A 21,944-nucleotide genomic window follows, 5' to 3' on the forward strand; every position below is an offset into this window, starting at 1 on the left:
AAAAATGTAAAAAGCTAAACATCCTCTTTAGCACCTTTAAATCCCTTTTAATATTTTTATTATTCAATTTCTTTTTCCTTTTAAATTATTTTTACAAAAAATATTCGCTTTTGAAATCTGCAATTTTGAATAACGTGTACCAATAAATAGGGTTCTGGTGGTGGCTGACTTACCCAGTGTGTATACCGTGGTATTTTTCTTTAACATAGTAAAGGGTTTGTTTGGGGCTAAATTTAAGATCACACTTTTGTGAACGAGAAATGAATTTATAATGATGTAATCAAACTTAGCAAGATTTACAACGATTCCCTTTTTATTACGATGTGCGTTCTCTTGCAGACCAGACTGTGAAAGCGCCATAAATCACTCTATTTTTATAGGTGTGTATATATATTTATTTTATTTCCACGACATACTTTTACTGCTGCTTGCTCAAACTTCATACAAAACAAAAGGAAAAACAACATGACCTGTTATCAGTTTTTATTCAAAATCCCATACCTGTCTGAAAGCAAATGTTCAGACAAGAAAGAGAAGCTCACAAAGACGGAGAGGAGGGAGCGCCGCAGGAAAGTTCCACATGCAATCTTTTTTGTTTGTTTGCGAGTGTAAACGCAGTTGTGATGAAATATTGATGCTCCCTTCCAAACTGTCTTGTAAGTCGTCTCCGTTCTTTCAGGCTTTCCATCTGTAGCACCTGAGGAAGAGGACGGGAACGCCGGGCTGTCAGGAGAGATGAGCTCAAGCTCTCTGCGGCAGGCTGTCAAATGCGACACATCCTCTTCAAGAGCAGACACAAGAGCAAACTTCCGCTACTCCTCTATCGTTGTCTCTTTCTCTATCTGTGTCGCTGTTCCTCAATCTCTATCTTTCTTTCTCTCTTTGTTTTTCTCCCCTAATCACATTGCAGGACAGTAGGTAAGACTTGTGTTTCATGACCTATGGAAACAGAAGCATCCATCATTTGTAGGTAATCAACATTTTTGAAGGAAGTGACTCACCAAAAACAGCAATATGCATATATAGCAATATGAATACAGATTCAAATATAAATTAATTACAAACAGATATGGAACAGAAACGAAAAAAGACAGTGTTCACATACTTCAGCTCTCCCGACATCTCTCTATTTTCTTTGTTTGTGCTCTCCGCTATATTACTGCAGACTATCATTTGCAAAGTGTTGTTTGGCATTTGTGTTTTCTCTATTGGCTTTGCATGCTTGGCTAGCTGCGCTCGAACCTCTCAGCAGAAGAGACCTAGGCCTTTTTTAATAAGGTCCCTCATGAGAAATCTTCCTCATCTGAGCAGGAGCATGTCTAGAGGGCAGTTAAAGAAGAGAAATAGAAGAGGTAACAAATAAAAAGATGAGGAGATATAGACAGAAAAGAGGAGAGACTGATGAGGGAAGGGGAAGAACGTGATGCGTGATTGAGTTTGTGCATTCTGCCTCTCTTAGAGGTGAGAGCTGCTCTATCAGGGGACAGGAAAAGGCATTCAGAGTGTGACATGTTTGTCACGGTGGGCGACATTGGCATCTGTCACGCAACCTTTGGCAACGCTTGCAATAACCCTCTCCGTTCCAGAGAGTATGAGACAAAAAGAGACTTTGAAAACGAGAGAGGTGTGTCCTAGTCGGAGTGCACAAGCTTGAGGGCTGCAGTGCTCACAGCAACCTGTCCTGTCTGAATAAATCCAAGGATAAAGGCCTGAAGTTTTAAAATGTAATAAAAGATAAAAAACATAAGAGTAAAAAGAGATTCCCTTGTTTTTGCATTAGCAATTCTATGGTACTCACATTTGGCATTTTGTCTTTCTGAATAGGACAAAAGAATCAAAATGATCTTCCCTTCCGAATTCATGGAAATGGAGAGGGGGAGGAGGGCTCCTGTCAGGAGGGAGGCATGGAGCGCTGGTCAGTATATCAGGGAGTTTTAATTAACAGCTCAGTGATGAGGATTGAAACAGCCCTCATGCCGTTTACCACTCTACGGGACCGGATCAAACCAAACTGTAGCGCAGAGGGGTTGGACTGGTGAGTCTGAGAGAGTGTTCAGGAAGTACCATTATGTAACTGAATATATTGGATATTTATCATAAGACATTGTCAAGGTCTGTTAGTATCAATATATCATTATTATGATGATGATGATTATTATTACTCACAATCCATATAAACAACTACAACTATAGTGTAACCATTAATAAGTAATGATATTTATAAATCTTATTATTAAAAATCAGTATAAAAACAACTAAAACTTCAACTATAGTGTAACCATAAATAAGTAATGATTTTAATAAATATTATAACTCTTAATCGGTATAAACAACTAAAACTACAACTATAGTGCAACCATTAATAAGTAATATTAATAAATATTATTCAAAAACAGTATAAAAACAAATAAAACTACAACTATAGTGTAACCATTAAGTAATGATATCTATAAATCTTATTATTCAAAATTAGTATAAAAACAAATAAAACTACAAATATAGCATAACCATAAATAAATAATGATTTTAATAAATATTATTACTCATAATCAGTGTAAACAACTAAAACTACTACTATAGGGTAACAATAAATAAGTAATAATATTAATAAATATTATTACTATGACTCTAGTTGTAGTTTTAGTTGTTTATATTATTGTTGTTGTTCACAAAAATCAGACTTTAAATAACTAAAACGACACGTAATGTAACCATAAATAAACAATTCTATTATTATGACTAGTTGTGGTTTTATTATTATTATTTATAATAGTCATAGAATAAACAACTAAAACTACAATTTGTGTAATCAGAAATAATGATATTAATATTAATAATATCACTGTAGTTGTAATTTAATTTGTTTAACTTATTATTATTGTTATTATTATTATTATTATTATTTATAATAAGTATAACCACCTAAAACTACAACTTGTGTAACCATAAATAAGGATATTAATATTAATAAATATAATAAGACGACTTTAGTCATAGTTTTATTGGTTTATATTATTATTATTAGTAGTAGTAGTAGTAGTAATAATAATATTATTAATAATAATCATAATCATAATATAAACAATTACTACTACAATTAGTGTAACCAGACATAATAATATTAATATTAAAAAATATGAATAATATGACTAGTTGTAGTTTTATTATTATTATTATTATTATTATTTTGTTGTTGTTGTTGTTATAAAGGAAAGATAAAAATGTAAAATTAATTTTAAGTCTCATACCAGACTGATTAAGAAGATTGAAGCATGTTTGTTCTAAATCTTCCTTGAAGTATTAGTAATTCACATTGTAGTACACTGTGTCCAGTCATCCTAAATGGTTTAAAAAGTAAATAACGCCACCTCCCTTGACATCTCTCTCTCTCTCTCTCTCTCTCTCTCTCTATCTCTCTCTCTCTCTATCTCTCTATCTCACTCTGATGAACAGCTCCACTCAGCCATCTATAAAAGACTGGCACTGAAATCAGGGGCATTTGCATACGGTAATTATTCTGCGAATCAGGCTACCTTTATTACTACCACAGAAATCTACTGTCAGCAGACACACATACATCACTGCACCGGGGACATACAGTACGTGTATATCTACATTACTGCACTGTGCACAAGACAAGGATGGAGGAGACGCATACTTGCAGTACATTATATTGTAAAACACCTATTTGTTTATTTAATGGGATATTTGTAGTGCCCTTGGAATTATTGAATTCCTAAGTACAATCTTCAAATAGCTAGTTAGCTGTCATTAAGAAGATGTTTTCTTATCCAAAGCTGTACTTGTGTGTTTGCTGTACACTTATTAAGCAATACGATTCGAGAGGCTGTGCTATGTTGTAAATACAGTCGATGCAAATGGCCTGCAACCCATTCAGCCATTAAATATATTCACAGCCGGGTGTCGTATTGCTTTTATAAAATTTTTACTAGAATTTAAAAATATTAAGGACACTAATTTGATTAAAATACTCTGCTAGAATTCCTTACATAATTTACACCAGTGTAATGATGTAGTACACATGCATTCAAACACACAACAGTGCAATTTTGTGGATTGTTCATTGTGCATATATCACACACATACACATATATACTAAAGGATGTAGTTTGCAGACATTGTCACTAATGGTGTTTGCTGTGTGTGCCCTGGAGACGGTCTGATCATTTACTGACAACATCATTATCCTGAGCTTATTGATCCCGTCATACTGCTGGGAACAATAGCACACACACACACTCTCTCTCTCACACACACACACACACACACAGTTACTGCCTTGCTTTAATTAATAATTAAAGTGACACTGTTCATTTCAGAAATTGTCAGTAAACATCTTGCTCATGTTTTTATTGTCGTCAGCGTTAAACACAATCATTACAGACAGTCGAACCAAGACACAATATTGTATATATATTCTGCTGTGACTTTGTCAGATATTGCGAGATCTGTCAATATCAGGGAAAGTCTGATTGGCTGCGCTGTTGTGTGACCATCAAATCATTGGCCTGCGGTGACTATACATTCAAGTTTCATGAAATGAAAGTGTTTGTCTGGAAACATCATTTGGACAAATCCGTTTCATAGATTTTTTTTGTCATATTGTCGGTGTCATTTGAGGCTTCAATAATAATTTAATATAATGAAAGTTCAATTTATGTAAGGCATAATGTACAGTCATTCGGTTATTATTACAAAATACACCCAGACGGGGTGATTAGAGCCATGCAATACTCGCTGAGATGTTATTATTGTGGCAGATGTGTTAAGGCATTGAATAGAAAAAAAGTTTTAAAAGTCAATATATTGTTGCTACCCTAAGACTCGCCAAGTGAAAAAGTTGTGAGGTTTGTTGTCTGTAGCTCAGGGGGATTCAATTAAATTATGTTTTTATATAACTAATTTTACAAAATTAAACATTACTTGTAGTTCTAACATTAAATAGTTAACATACAACAATAGAGTGCCCCAGGGATGGCGCGTTTTTGTAGGCAAAACCCGGAAGCGAGTTAGCATTTTAGGACTTCCGGTTCCAACGCCGTAAAGTCTATGGGTTTTTTGAATGGGTTTTTGCTAAATCGCCTGAAATAAGGTCTGTGGTAAACAAAGCCTCTAAATACTTTCACGTTTTAATCTATGACATAAAACACACCAGTTATAATAACCCACTTGTGATTTTTTTTTTTTTAACTTTTACTGTGTCTTAAATTCGGCAGTTGCTAACAAATTGCTAAAAGGGACTACTTCCTTTGGCGGGGACTTTAGACGTCATCATGACAAACAGGACATTTGGACAGCATTTCTCATGAAAAAGTGGATAAGTATTCATACACAGCGCAGATCATAATCAGTGAGCATGTTTTTAAATAGAGTTGTTTTCTAAATAAAGTTTGAGGACGCTTGGTGGTGACGACGTTGATCCGCGACCATGGTGTGCTGTAGTCCGTGTATAGCCTACTGTTAGCCTTTTATATCTGATGACTTTATTTAGGCTTCAAAATCTATAAATGTTGTGTTAACTTGTAAAGATTATCTTGATAGACAAAACGTGTAAGTGTCATAACCCTTTGTTAAACACAGAGCTTATTTTCTGCGAATTTCCAAAAGTCTATGGGAAAAATGAATAGGCTTTCAGTCGAGGGAACCCGTGCGCTGCTAACTTCCGGGTTGGCCTACAAAAACGCGTCATCCCTGGGGCACTCTATTATAACATTTTGAAGTTAATCTATCTCTTAAAGGAATAGTTCACCCAAAAATGAAAATTCTGTCATTTACTCACCCTCAAGTAGTTCCAAACCTGTTTAAATTTCTTTCTTCTGCTGAACACAGGAAGGAAGATATTTGGAAGAATGTCAGTAACCAAACGGATCTCGCCCCCCATTGACTACCATAGTATTTATTTTTCATACTATGGTAGTAAATGGGGGGGCAAGATCTGTTTGACATTCTTTCAAATATCTTCCTTTGTGTTCATCAGAACAAAGAAATTCATACAGGTTTGGAACTACTTGAAGGTGAATATATGATGACAGATTTTTCATTTTTGAGTGAACTATCCCTTTAAGATGAGCCCCTGTTTGATTTTCAACACGTAAAGGAGGAACACAATTCACTCATCACCATGCATAGTATCGCCTCACTGGACTTATTATGGGATTGTGTTACTTTATAGTCTGCCCTGAGTCCTATATTGCCTCAGCGTTGACGCTTGAAACCTGCGCTCATGGGACTCCGGTCTTACTATTAATACACACTGGAGAGTTTTACTAACATTCATTTACTTTCTCTCTCTGTCTCTGTCTCATTCTATCTATTCCACGTAGACTAGTATCTCTCCTTTTTTTCTCTCTCTTCCTACTATGAATATATTCTATTATATATCTGCTTCGTCTGCTATCACTGTAACACATTTTTAGTAATTTTATTGGTAAGGTAATGTAAATGTGCTTAATTTAAAAACCTGCTAATTTGTTAACTGTAAATCTATTTTATATTTAACAAGAAAATAATAAGTGAATATGCGAACTTGTAAATTGTTAGGCACCAAATTAAATGTGATGCATAACACTTTTCTTGGTTATGTTTATTACTTCAGTTATTATTGGGGTCGGTAAGATTTTTTTTTTTAATGCTTTTGAAAAAAGTCTCTCATGCTCACCAATGTACAGGTACAGTAAAAACTGCAATATTGTGAAATATTTTTACAATTTAAAAGAACTGTTTTCTATTTCCATTTGTTTTAAAATGTAATTTATTTCTGTGATTGCAAAGCTGAATTTTCAGCATCATTACTCCAGTCTTCAGTGTCACATGATCCTTCAGAAATCATTCTAAATGGCTGATTTGGTACTCAAGAAGCATTTATTATAATCAATGTTGAAAACAGTTGTGCTGCTTAATATTTTAGCGGAAACCGTGGAAACTTTGATGAATAGAAAGTTCAAAAGAACAGCATTTATTTGAAATATAAATCTTTTGTAACACTGTAAAAGTATTTACTGTCACTTTTAAATGAATTTAAAGCACCCTTGCTAAATATAAGTATTAATGTCTTAAAAAAAACGGTAGTATACATTTTTACATTTAGTAATTGTATGATTTTTATCATTTTATTAGCACAATGCTGTCCAAATGTTTATTAAAGGAAAGGCCAGTTTTGATCAACTTAAATTCATAATGCTGCCTTTTAATGTGCCTTTTAATGACTGAAACATTGTCGTCATATATATATATATATATATATATATATATATATATATATATATATATATAAATTTTTTTTTTTTTTTTTTTTTTTTTTTTTTTTACTGTATATTTAACAGGATTTTTAGTATACTCTCTGTTCTTCCTCTCTCTTCTCTCTCTTTATCATGTTTTTTTTCCATCTGTCTTCTTGTTCATTTGCACTCTCTTGTTCATGCTCCCTCTATCCTCCATCCTCTTTTCTTGCACTCTGTTTGTTCTTGGATCTCTCTCTCATTCTTTTTCTCTCTCTTCTAAATGGGAGAGAGGAGAGCTCATGGCCTATATAGAAATCCCAGTGGGAGTGTATGAATTGCGGATCCTCTCTGAGTAGCTGTTTTGTCATGTTTTATATCATTCAACTAATAAAAGGCAACTCCGTTTACTAACGACTCAGAGTCCCATAAGAGCATTGTTCTAAATGTACTGCAAACACAGTTGTTTGCTTCAGAACATGTTCTCTCTTTTTCTTTCTCCCGATTTCCCCTTCTTTGCACAATTTGCAGTCACGCTCTCTTTCTCTGTCTCGCTCTCTGATTTTCTCGCTCTTTAAAGTGCAGTACTGAGATAAAGTGTAATTGAAGAGTACTGAGCTACCATCCTGCCAGATGAGGAGATTTGACTCTGGAGAAAGAGATCTTTAGAAACACGCTCGCTTTTGCAGTGGAATTATCTTGTCCTTTTGTATGTACAACTGTTGTGTGAGTTTTGTGTCATTTCCTGATTGGCCGGCCTTTCAGTCCTCCAGGGCATGGTCAAGATCTGCTTTCTGAAATGGGCTATGATGTCGTTTGCCCTACGGACTACATTCGTATGACGTGTCTGATTATTTGCGAAGCAACAAACCGAAGTGAAACCTTTTCTGAAAGACGTTAAACAATATTCAGTCATTCCCAGAGGAAAATTGTTTTGCTCTTTCATGGCTGAGGAGATGTAATGGAGTTCTCAGTTATGTTTCCTTTAAGCTTCCACTTTGTTTCAGATGTTTCTCCTCTTTTTAAATGCATTTTAATATACGTACACTACTATTCAAATGTCTGGGGGTGATTTTGTTGAAAGAAATTAATACTTTTATTCAGCAAGAATGCATTAAAGGGTTAGTTCACCCAAAAATGAAAATTCTGTCATTAATTACTCACCCTCATGGCGTTCCACACCCATAAGACCAACTTATTCACACAAAGATATTTTTGATAAAATCCGATGGCTCAGTGAGGAATGCTTTGCCAGCAAGATCATTTCCTTTTTAAATGCCCAGAAAGCTACTAAAAACATATTTAAAACATATTTAAAATAGTTTAAATATTTTTGGGTGAACTAACCCTTTAAATTGATCAGAAATGACAGTAAAGACATTTATAATGTTACAAAGGAATTCTATTTCAAATAAATGCTGTTCTTTTAACAAATCCTGAAAAAATCATAGTTTCTACAAAATTATTAAAAATCACAATTGTTTTCAACATTGATTACAGAAGTGTTTCTTGAGCACCAAATCGGATTGATTTCAGAACGATCATGTGACACTGAAGACTAGAGTTATGGCTGCTGAAAATGTTGCTTTACCATCACAGGGATAAATTACATTTAGAAATAATGTATATTCAAATAGAAAATGGTTGTTTTAAATTGTAATAATATTTCACAATATAACTGTATTTTATTTTTGATCAAATAAATGCAGCCTTGGTGAGCTTAAGATACTTCTTTCAAAACCATTAAAAACCAATCCTAAATAGTAGTGTGCACTGTATATATTGATATCACATGAATAAAAGCCCATAACCAGTTAAGGTAAATCATTTACTCTGAACTGTAAATGGCATCATGTGTCCTGTTATTACTTGGCACTTTGACATTTTTTGCACTTATGCCTCTTAAAAAATATATATATACTGTATTCTATGTTGTCTTTGCTATGGATATCCTGTGCAGGTTTTTTCCTTCCATGTGTTTGGAGTCTATGAGATTTCATTGCAGTTTATGAGAAACTATTAAGAGATTGTGAGAAAAGGAGTGTGATTTTGTTGATCTGGTCTGTCTCAGCAAATCGGCATTGAATTGCTTGAACTAACACCTCTGTCCTCCTCAGAATTCAAAGGAATTTACTTAAGGACACACAGAGATAGACAAAAAGCAAGAGATCAGAGGAGAAAGAGGGAGAGTTTAGATGCAACCCGATCAATACGTCAGTCAAAGGCAGCTTTGATTGATTCTTGTGTGTGTGTGTGTGTGTGTGCGCATTAAAATGTGAGGGAATGCATACAAGAACACAAAAACAAGACAGAATTTCTCAGAACCTCAAGTGCCCTCCTAATCCAATTAACCCAAAACCGACTTAGCAGAGAAAATCTCACATGACTCTTAGACGGAAAGTCTCGACAAACGCTTTCCACACCTGTCCCCGTTTCCATTTGAACCAGGTGTGGGATAAAGTCAGTGCTTCTCTGTCCAAGTGACCCTGAGCCTCCCTCCTGTCTCAGCAGCGGTTTTAAAGAGAGCTCCGAGAGCTTTATTGCTAAGTGGGCCTAGGCACACTAAAGTGGCTGGTGACTGTGTTTAACAGGACCATTAAGAACAGACAGACCGATCAATACTTTGAGGGAACAGGAGAGAAAGGAGATGTGTAGTTAGTGCATGACTGTCTTGAGGTGTCGGCAAATCTTAAACACACCGATCCTTCTCTCATCCTATTATTCTTTAATATACCTGACTCTGCTACAATTAAACCGAACCCTTGCAGGGCATAATGCGCACCGACCGTAAAACTGAACGTGTCAACATTTCCTTACGATTGATTTGCAATCAGACATATCTTATATCACCTTATAAATGCAGACAATTCCTCCCTAATTAGGTATAGTGTGCTTTAGTGATTAAACAATCTGAGTTGAGTTGGATTCATCGCCTAGCTGTTTGCTTCTTGGTTTTTATGTGTCTGTGCATTTATCTCTATTTATTAAATAAAAACCATTGATCAATTCATGTGTATATATAGCTAAAATCAAATATGGTGACACATCAATAGCATCGACGCTTGTGTTATGATGTCATGGCGTTAATTCACGTGACATGCAAGAACCAATGAGGTTTGATGTTGCTGGCGTGCCATATTTGATTTGGGCTCTGTATACATGAGCTGATCAGTGATTTGATTTGAGAGTGAAATGACCACTTACACTTTAATATGTATTATGCTAAATTTATTTTTGGACAATTTGGAACTTGGACTTTTATATGGACATGCTCAAATTGTGTTCCACAGAAGAAAGAAAGTCAATTGGAACAATATGAGGGTGAGCAAATGATGACAGATTTTTAGGTCAATTGTTCCTTTAAAGAACCTTAAAAAACTCCTTTTTGAAGGTCTAAAATAAGGAAAAGAGAAAAATCTGGGTTGGTAACTAAAAGATTGTTGGTTTGAACCGCAGAGGCGACAATTTGTGAGAGGCCACCATTGTGCCCTTGAGCAAAGTACTTAACCCCAACTTGCTCCATAGAGACCGTCCTCGTCATAAAAAATTATGTAATTTGCTTTTAGATAAAAACATAAAACAAATATAGAAATTGATGTAATATTTTTTTACCACTACAGGTACAGATGACTTTACATCATGATACTGATCCTTGGAGTCCGTGGAGTAATGGAAGTCACCGGAGAGCTGCTGAATAACTGTGCTGAAGTAGGAATTACAGATCCTGGATCTACGGAAATGGTGCTTATGTTGGAGCGGGGTATCATTCTAGTTTTGTTTTACATTTTAAATTAAGATACTTTCTTTGTTTGGTAAAGACATTATATTGCACATCGGCCTTTTTGAGACCTGCAAGACCCCAAGAAAGTGCGGTTGTCTTTCTTGTGTTGACACATTTCTTATTCAAACAGGATGTTTACATATTTACCCCCGGTTTCACAGACATGGCTTAAGCTAGTCCTAGACTAAAATACATGTTTGAGCTGTTTTACCTCAAAGTAACTTGCACTGACATATCTTAAAGGTGCCCTAGAACTTTTTTTTTAAAAAGATGTAATATTAGTCTAAGGTGTCCCCTTGAATGTGTCTGTGAAGTTTCAGCTCAAAATACCCCATAGATTTTTTTAAATTAATTTTTTTAACTGCCTATTTTGGGGCATCATTATAAATGAGCCGATTCAGGGCTACTGGCCCTTTAATTCTCGTGCTCCACGCCCACAGAGCTCGCGCTTGCCTTGTACAGTGCATAAACAAAGTTTACACAGCTAATATAACCCTCAAATGGATCTTTACAAAGTGTTCGTCATGCATGCGTCGGATTATGTGAATATTGTATACTGTTATATTGTTTACATTTGATTCTGAATGAGTTTGAGGCTGTGCTCCGTGGCTAACGGCTAATGCTACACTGTTGGAGAGATTTATAAAGAATGAAGTTGTGTTTATGAATTATACAGACTGCAAGTGTTTAATGAAAATAGCGACGGCTCTTGTCTCCGTGAATACAGTAATAAATGATGGTAACTTTAACCACATTTAACAGTACATTAGCAACATGCTAACGAAACATTTAGAAAGACAATTTATAAATATCACTAAAAATATCATGATATCATGGATCATGTCAGTTATTATTGCTCCATCTGCCATTTTTCGCTATTGTTCTTTCTTGCTTACCTAGTCTGTTGATTCACCTGTGCAGATCCAGACGTTACTGGCTGCCCTTGTCTAATACCTTTCATAATGTTTGGAACATGGGCTGGCATATGCAAATATTGGGGCGTACACCCCGACTGTTACGTAACAGTCGGTGTTATGTTGAGATTCGCCTGTTCTTCGGAGGTCTTTTAAACAAATGAGATTTATATAAGAACGAGGAAACAATGGAGTTTGAGACTCACTATGTCATTTCCATGTACTGAACACTTGTTATTTGACTATGCCAAGATAAATTAAATTTTTAATTCGAGGGCACCTTTAATATATGTCAGTGCCTCTGTTTTGTCTCAAGATGCACACCAGTAATGTTTTTTTCTTGTGAATGTTTATAAAAGCTACTTATATGCCCTAATTGAACTAAGGCCTGATCCAGGCTTAGGCTAAGCTCTGTCTGTGAAACCGGGCCTTAAAGTCACAATAAAATTGAAGTAGTGACATATCTTTGCTTCCCTATTGTGATGCACATCTGAGTGTGAGTTAGGATATTTTGATTAAAAATGACCAACTCAAAACTAAATTTAAAAATTGAAACATGTACGCTTGAATCATTTACAATGAGATAAATAACATACATTTAGAAAATAAATAGGGTGAATTTCCATTTCATCCCAACTTTGAGAGCCAATAGCCTTAGCTTTACATCACAGCCATGAACATGAACTGCCATTTGCTATTGCTAATCATAACTAAAAACAAACATTTTGGATAAACCCATCAGATGTGTTTCAGTACAGTTTTCCCAGAAGGGCAATACTAAAAAGCTTAAATCTGTATGTCTTCTAATCTGAATGATTAGACTAAATAAGATTTTGTAGAGAGATTTTATGCAGAGCCGTTTTTTTACTGCCTTTTCTTCAGTGGAAGCATAAGAAACTCTCTACATAGTGTTTTAGATGCTACAGACTTCGCCGGCACTACGGTGAGCGTTTGAGTGTGTGCGAAGGAGACCAGGGAAGTGCGAGCCTGCCTGTTTGACTGTTTACGTGGAGCTGATATATTTATTTCTATCTCTCTCGCTTCCTCAGAGGGTGGTGTATGAAGCTGTGTTTGCCTGCGGCAGATCCCCCTGGCAGTCTCTGAGAGCTGCCATCTTCTTCTGCCAGCCCTCCATTAGGCCTGTAAGGTGTGTCAGTCAGCGCTCGTACACAGGGGCTTATGGGAAGACTGCGGGGAAGTGAGGAGTGAACGGTAACTTGTAGCGCGCACACACACACTACTCACCCACACATGCCAGCGTGTGTCAAATTAGGACAAGCAGGGGACAATTAAAGTCTCTGTCTCTTACACACACTCTCACACAAACACATATACACAAAGTTGGCTGTGGATGCAGTTGTCTCAGACCTCTTGTCTTCTCGTCTCTTCCTCCAGGTGATTATATGTACTGACTACTGCAACTCTACAGTAACACAGTGTCCTAACCAGGCACGATCAGCCGCGGTTCTAGACTGTTTACAGTGGGTGGCCACAGTGAAGTTTGCGTGATGTGTCATGATATGTCGACTATAAAACTAGGTCTATAAAATATTTCGCTGAAAGCATATGACAACAATAAAGTGTAGTGCAGATGCTCATAGGCAAAATATGCATTCTGCAGTTTTTTTTAATGAAAAAAGCAACTTAAGGCATACATTTTAGCAGCTTGTAAGTTCTCTGGTAAGAGTGCTATTTTAGAATTGTATTATTTATACATTATTATAGTATTTATTAATATTTTTAATTATCTTGTATTTTTAAATACAAGATAATTAAAGCTTGCAGTGATACAAGATCATTTTAATTTTACGTTTTATTAATTTTGTCATATTTATTAGTTTTTTTATGTTTCTTTTTAGCTTTAATTTTTAGTTTAGTTTTAGTTTCAGTAATTTAGGTACTTCAACTAAAACCTATTTTTATTTCAGCTAATTTAAGTTTTTCACATAATTGTTATATTTTATTTCAATGAGCGAAAACATTTTTTTTTATAGATTTTGTTTTACTTAAAAATAACAATACTGTCTATGACTTTAGTGTTGCTAGCTCCATGCTCTAGAGTTGTGCTAAATAATAAGAGTAATAAACTCTGCAGTTATAGAGCCAGCATTTGAAGTGAACTGCACAACTTCACCTGAGTTTGAGAACAATAACATTATTCAGCCAAATTCTGCCAAAGTCTGCTTACTCTATTTAAAAACACTTGCCGCCTTACAGACAGGGAAAAAGAGACAGAACGCTACCTCAGAAAAGTGGCTTACACCTGTGAGTTTGCTGAAAAGAAAAATCTCTGTGTCATCTCTCAGCAAGATATGTGCAGTTCAGCTGATCATATTAGCTTGACAAAAAACAAGCAATGCTTTTGTTGAAGTTCGTTTTAAAGGTCTTGTATTGTACCAAGTGGCCTACACTACTTTTTATTATTTAAATGACTTTCTTTCTTTAATAGAACTCAAAAGAAGATGTTTAGTGGAATGTTTGTGCTGCTCTTTTCAATACAGTGACAGCGAATGGTGAACGGTCTTTCAAGCTCCGAAAAGGTAAAAACAAACACCATAAAAGTAGTCCATATGACTTGGTAAACGATAGCATTGCGTGGGAAACAAACTACAATTTGAAATTGCTGCATCTCATATAAATGTGTCAAATGTTTTTACACCCACATAAATGTATTTAGATTTATAAAACGGTTAGTTCCTGTCCTTGATTCTGATTGGTCAATAGCTGTGTTTTATTCACGATAAAACACGGCTATGACCGCTTCACCCAACAGTTCTGTGTATCACTACACAACATCCTTAGCAACCACTCTAATCTGTTTGTTCTCCATTTATATTGTTCATTGAAGCTTACTGTATTAGGATTGTGAGGAAGAGATTGAGTGAGCGAGTTTATTACCTGCATTCAGATTTAGCATTTTCCTTCAGTTCAGTCCTATGTTCATAATAAAAATCTGTTTAAATGTCCGCTGCAATATCTTGTCCTTTTAACAGTTAAGGGGTTTTCCCGTGACTGACAGCGCTAGTCAAAGCATTTGTCAGTTGCGTCTTTTTCCATGTTCACAACAATTTAGTCTTTTCAATGTAAAAGTCTTAACTTCTGTTGCTGTTCACAGTGAGGGACTTTTTTTTTTCAGGCGGAAGGAAAGCTTTTAGTGATTTTACTTCATGAAAGTTGCATTAATACATATTTTTTGGCTTTAATATTTGTATTGTGTGGTAACCGTTTTATAAAAGCAATAAGGTACTCGAGGCTAGTGCTGTATCGTGAATAAGTCACGGCTAAAGAGGGTTTAGGCACTTTGCATCATGCCTAACAACACCCTTCAGCTGTGACTTATTCACGATACAGCACAGCCTCTCGTACCTTATTGCTTACATATACACTACTGTTCAAATGTTCGGGGTCAATAAGATTTTTTTGTTGGAAGAAATTTATACTTTTATTCAGCAAGATTGCATTAAATTGATTAAAAGTGACAGTAAGGACATATAAAATGTTACAAAAGAATAAAATATTGTTCTTTTGTGCTTTTTATTAATCAAAGAACCCTCAAAAATGTTGTATCACAGTTTCCACAAAAGCATTACGCAGTACAACTGTTTTCAGCGGTAATAAGATAGTAATAAGAAATGTTTCTTGAGCACCAAATCAGCATATTATTAGAATAATTTCTGAAGGATCATGTGACACTGAAAACTGGTGTAATGACTGCTGGAAATTCAGCTTTGCCAACACTGTAATACAGTAATACATTTTTACTGTATTTTTGATAAATAATTGCAGCCTTTGTGAGCATAAGAGATTTCTTTCAAAAACATAACTGACACCAAGATTTTGAACAAAAGTGTAGATATATAAATAAAAAATATAAATATGTGTGTAAAGTTACGTTTGAATATTGAGAAGTGCAAATGAGAGCCGGTTTTCCACCTTATATTTCAATCTGTTCCTCACACAAGTCATACAGGTTTGGAATGGCATGAAGGTGGGTAAATAATGACAGTATTTTCTTTTTTGTGTAAGCTATTCTTTTAAAACTGTGGACACAAGCAGTAAAACTTAAAACTCAAACTATTTTGATTATTTTTTTCCCCCTGAAGTATGTGTGGGTGGTCTAAGTGTGTGCAGTACTTGTTTGCCATTACTATTTGAGAGCCAGTACATCAGGAGTCAAGCATAACAATACATACGCGTTTCAATTCAAAAACTTTTGTATCCTCTTCACACATTTATAGCATTTCCACAGTCTCAACACTCAAACTCATGACAGATCTCACTCTGTCTCCATCTGTGTCTCTCTCAGTCTCTTTTTCTCCCCTTCCCTGCGGAGGAGGCCTGCCACATCTCTCTTCTCTCTTGTTCTTCACTGTTGTTCATGGATGTGGGGGCAGTACAGTATCAGATAACTTTATCCTGGGCCAGTGCCAGTATTTTGCGCATGCAAACGCGCACACATACACACCAGCTGTGTGGGTGACTCGGCTCCCAGGCAACGGCAGGAGGTCAGGTAGTCCTTTGCATTGCATGCTGGGAGTGTAGGAGTGTGGGGGTGTGTGACAAGTTATTTCAGCTTTTGTTTAAAAACATGTGCAACAGTTTTGCTAAATGTCCAAAACAAGTCGCGCAGGAGTAGTTGCGGACTGTCGTCAAGTTGAGCGCTTCAACTTTGTGTTGAGGCGCCTAACTGAAAGTTCTTTTTGTGTTGTCTTTTCACCAGGATGAAGAAAAGACAAGATGAAAGAGTGATTCAGTTTGAATCGCCTACTCTGTCAGATGGCCTGAGTCCTTCATGAAGTCTGTAATAATCCATCACGCAGGACTATCAAGGTGATATATGACTTCCATTTCATTCACATGAGGTTCATATGGTGTCGTCAGCTTTGCTTTTAATTATCGAAACCTCGCCTGATCCCGCTGTTCACATCTCCCTAAATATTGATTTGTCTGTGGAGCACAGCTAAATCAGTCAGTGCATTCAAAGCATTGATTGTGGGTGGTAAAAAATAGGACAAAAAAGGAAAAATTTGAAAGAATTGTTTCCATTACCATGACAACCATTCTCTACGAAAATTTCTTTGGCTCTCAGGTCAGGTTTGGATGGGGGTTCGGACGTCTTGTGGGGAACAGGTTGATTTCGCTCAGCCTTGCCCAAAGCGATGTCACATCTTTAAATGCAAGGATGCTGTAGCTTGATTTTAATTTAATTATATTTATAAAGAGCTTTTCATCTTTCATATGTGGACTTAGCGACACATCTGCTTAAAATAAAAAATTATGCTTTATATTTTTTATATTTTTTAAATTATGCTTTTAGCTTTTATGACCTTCTGTTAATGGAGAGACTACATGGAATGTTTGTCACACCACAGGACAATTAAAGTGCACTTTTAGGGGCACAAATTTGAATAAAAAAATTTGAATAACAGTCAACATGGAATTAAAAATGATTAGTACACTTTATATAAAAGGGGACCTATTGTGCCCCTTTTACAAGATGTAATATAAGTCTCTGTGTCCCCAGAATGTGTCTGTGAAGTTTCAGTTCAAAATACCCCACAGATCATTTATTATAGCTTGTCAAATTTGCCCCTATTTGGGTGTGAGCAAAAACACGCTGTTTTTGTGTGTCCCTTTAAATGCAAATGAGCTGCCGCTCCCAGTCCCCTTTCCAGAAGAGGGCGGAGCTTTAACAGCTTGCGCTTTGGATGCTCAACAACAACAAAGCTGGAGAATCTCACGCAGCCAAAATGACGATTGTCAGTAGGGCTGGACGATTAATCGAAAAGTAATCGAAACCGAAATTTAGAACTTTTAGAATTTTTCTACTTTTGAAGTAACTATTTACAACCCACAGCTTCACAATTAATAGAGAGAAGGTATGACTAATTCACACACGCAATCGCTCTCATTACGTACTGATACTGTGCTAATTTATCTTTATCTGATTTACAACGAGCAGAAACCATAGATAAAATAACTAATAGCTGATATGTCAGAGCACTTTTTCAATAGGAAACAATATCCCACCTTTAATAGTCAAGCATATTTTCAGTACAAACCTTGTAAGTGAACTATGAGGAAAAAAAAAAAAAAAAACAGAAACAAAATAATTGTTCATTAATCATAATCGAGGTAAAATGCTCAATTAATCAAGGTTTTGATTTTAGGCCATAATCGTCCAACACTAATCGTCAGTAACGTGTTCATTGTTCAAACTGGAGTCGGACACTGATGGAGAGACTCAGGAAGAAGTTACAACTTATAGAATGCAACTGGACACTTCTGAATGGTTAGTGGATACATTTATGTAGTTGCTGTGGAGTTCAACTCATTGACTAGCTTGTGCCGTCTTGTTAATCTTTTGTGCAAATCCAGCATTGAATTGACCCTCGTTTGTGAAGCAGTCTGGCGTAAAATGACAGCATGGCAACAACTACAACAGCTCTTCCTCTTCTCTAAAGCAGCCCAACATGGCCTCGCCCCTTTGTTGCATGTTCCCAGGGGTAGGGCTTATGTAAATTTTAGGGTTTTTGATGTCACCTACCTGGGAAGAAGCTTGTAGTCCCTACCAGCCGTTTGTTGTAGTCCTTAAAAAACAATTTTTGTAAAAGAAAATATCTCCCTTTGCATTGATCTTTGAGCATCGTAACTTTGCAGATGTTGTTTATTCTCAAACAGCAACATTACACACTAACTAAAGTTAAAAAAGTGAAATCATAATCAAGGACCCCTTTAAAAAAAGCATGTTTGTCTTCATAATCATTCATCAAAATGTCCTTTTTAGATGATTTCACTTAGGTCATGCAGACTATTAAGTAACTATTAAGTAATGTGACTAATGCCACTTTTTAGAAAAAGCTTAATGTTTCAGATCTTATAGAGGCTCTCGATAGTGAACTTGACCGCCAGCTATTATGTCCTGATCGGAAACTTTCCTCAAAAATGGCTATGGAAACAATCCACTGCAAGCTTGGATTCAGGTCTTTTTTGTGTTGCATGTCTAAATATGTCACATTACAGAAGTAAAATGGTTTGCAAATGTCTTTTGTTGTGAAGGGGGCCTTCTAAGGACGATTTAAAAGTATTACAACTAATAAATTATTACTAACACCCCCCACCACCTTCAGTAACTATTGTCTGTATTGAAGTACAGAATCATGTATGGAATCATGAAGTTTAAATAAAATGTGGTTATTTTAATATATCAGCACTCCTACTTTGTTAATAAAAAAAGTTTTAAAACAAGCAGCATTTTCATAAATGAAGAAGAAATAGTAGAAATATATGTCCTATATGTGGGACCTTTGAATAAGACCTTTAAGCCAAATAGGCTGAAAACCACTGATCTAAAAACTTTTTTTCTCCTTCATAAATATAATATATATATATATATATATTTAATATATAAAATTTGTTGTTAGAGCATTTCTTATCTGAAATGGCAGCTAGATGCTTAAAAAAACACTTTAGCTTACAGTAATGGCAACTGTAGCAGAGCTCAGTACAGCTGATTTTAAGTCCATAATATGGTCACTTGAGGCGTTGCTTCCTCAGCGCTTCTAGCGTCTGTCTGAGGGTTGCCATGGCAACCAGGGCCCAAGAATACCTCTAACTGCTCCTGACTGCCACCTGTTGGCTGGGCCAAACACCTTCGTTTACTAGATTAATCATTGTGTGTTTAACAAAGGGAGCACAGTGTTACAGCAGCGGCTGTAGTTCAAGAGCGAGACAGTTCTACAAAGTGGCCATTGTTAGAGGAGCCGCAGTTGGTTCAAGCATCCAAAAAAATAACAGATGGATTCAACTCTTTGAGCCTTGGGCAACGAACACGTCCTATTAAGTTCTGTCCCTCTATCACAAACACACACACACACACACACACACACACACACACACAAAAAAAGCCTGCAGCTGTCCTACTCTCCCAAACTCCATGTGTTGCTCTGGATTCATATACTCGTTCTCTCTCTCTCTTTAGGCCTTCTGGATATGTCTCTGTCTTCACGGAGGGACTGGAAGTAGCATGAAAGGAGAAGCTGTCTTGTGGTTCTTGATGGCTGTACACTAATTGCTGACCCTAACAGGTCCAATTAGAAGCTACACGCGCCCCGCGCGGGCCCAGGGGACTACACATCCCGGCATGCCGAGCACTGACACTCTCAGAGTGACATGAACAAGACAGCAACCAGACGTTCCCCTTTCTTCTTTTTCCCACCATGCTTTTCTCCATCGTAAGTAACGGGCTAATTTGTGAGGGCTGAGAGGCACATCCAAGTGACTTTTTATGGGCCACAGATACAGATGCATTTGCAGTTGGAGTTTTTGGCGCTTTATTATAAACAGAGATTATGACATTTGTAAGTATCAATAGTTAAAAGTAAAATTGTGATATAGGATTCTATCTAAGGCCTGGGACACACTAGACGATTTTCAAATCTTAACCGATTTTAAAACAATGTGAGACCACAGCCATAAGGACAGTTTCAACCGATTATTTATTTATTTATTTATTTTTGGTCAGAGGCAGCCCGATCAAGAGTGTAAATCAAACGTATTTGATATTTACAATTTGGGATTGGGGAGGCTCTGACTCGATTAGGAGCAGTAAAATAATCATAATGACACCACACAGTTGAGAATTATTTTGGACAAAAAGTCAGTTCAACAAGCCTTGAACCGGGCTCGAATCGAAACCTCCCCAATTCATTGGGTGATGCAAATCGGGCCAAATATCGGGTTTAAAATCGTCAAGTGTGTGGACAGCATCAAGTTAGTGATACAGGTTCTGGAACTATACGATTTTTTGTTGCACCTATATATATAATATAATATAATATAATATAATATAATATAATATAATATAATATAATATAATATAATATAATATAATATAATATAATATAATATAATATAATATAATATAATATAATATAATATAATATAATATAATATAATATAATATAATATAATAATATCCTGCCACCCTATGTAGAACAAGTGGTTTGGGCAATAGGTGGAAAATATAATATATCATATAATCCAGCCATCTATTCTTCAAACCGCTTGTTCTCTGTATTATATTATATTATATTATATCATTATAAAGGTGCAACAACAAATCGTATAGTTCCAGAGCATATATCACTAACTACATATCACTATTTTAGGCATATATCACCATTACACTTTTAAACTGCTCTGTTTTTTGGCCTATATAAAACAGTTTATGTGCTTTATTGAATTATTCATACACTATAATTTCATAATCTATAATGTATTTGATATATTATGATTTTATATTGCATTATTCAAGTGTTTGTGCAGTGTGTGAAAACTGAATAGTAGCGCACTTACTGCATGACAGCTATGGAGGAGCTGGTGTGATCACTTAAATTACTCCGACGCACTTAAATTACTCCATAATTTTTGGTTATACTGATAATACATCTTTTGAATCTGTGAAGAGTCTATTTTTATTTTTATTTTTAAACGGGGTGCGCATTCTGCCGTCTCGCTCAGTGAACTTGAGTGCGGTGAAAAAATAAACCGAAAAAACTCTTGCCTCACAGACATGAAAAATATAACTATAGAAAGCGAAATGTACTGCGGAGGTGACGAGTCAGTATTGTCAACTTCATCACTGTAGCCGAAAACACAGAAAACACTAGTTTATCAATTAATTATTAAAATGTTAAAGCAATCTCCATGCTGTTTTTCCCCCGACACATTTATAATCATTACTTCTGCCGGTGCGCTGTGGCGAGCTTTATGCATGCACTTGAACGCTAATTAGGCTATGTAGTCTACTAGTCAGCCAGAAAAATCTTTAGTCAAGGGCAGCCCTAATATATAGACCCTTAATGGCAAGCAAAATAATATAATATATAAAAATGTTGTAGATTTAGTGCCTATATAAATATTAAAAGTGCCTATATAGATATTAAATAATGTAATGTATTTATAATATATTATATTTAAGTACATAACATTATTATTTATGTATTACTA

General features: G+C 35.6%; 1 long non-coding RNA gene across 5 annotated transcripts in view; it reads left to right on the forward strand.

Moving 5' to 3' along the window:
• LOC125275434 overlaps positions 1 to 20,990 on the forward strand; it is a 32,466-nt gene extending 11,476 nt beyond the window's left edge. The window contains exons 2-11 of one of the 5 annotated variants that reach the window (XR_007186445.1): positions 680 to 1,352; positions 1,460 to 1,724; positions 1,825 to 2,035; positions 3,454 to 3,508; positions 10,859 to 10,979; positions 12,983 to 13,145; positions 14,435 to 14,473; positions 16,654 to 16,763; positions 18,104 to 18,225; positions 19,915 to 20,990. This is a non-coding gene — a long non-coding RNA (uncharacterized LOC125275434). Of the gene's footprint in view, positions 1 to 679; positions 1,725 to 1,824; positions 2,036 to 3,453; positions 3,509 to 10,858; positions 10,999 to 12,982; positions 13,146 to 14,434; positions 14,474 to 16,653; positions 16,764 to 18,103; positions 18,226 to 19,914 lie in introns of all 5 variants that reach the window. The other 4 variants (XR_007186444.1, XR_007186448.1, XR_007186446.1 and 1 more) reach the window with 4 other exon arrangements.
• The last annotated feature ends 954 nt before the right edge of the window (positions 20,991 to 21,944 follow it).

Source organism: Megalobrama amblycephala, linkage group LG9 (genome assembly GCF_018812025.1).
Source record: "Megalobrama amblycephala isolate DHTTF-2021 linkage group LG9, ASM1881202v1, whole genome shotgun sequence".
In the NCBI taxonomy this organism is placed as follows: domain Eukaryota; kingdom Metazoa; phylum Chordata; class Actinopteri; order Cypriniformes; family Xenocyprididae; genus Megalobrama; species Megalobrama amblycephala.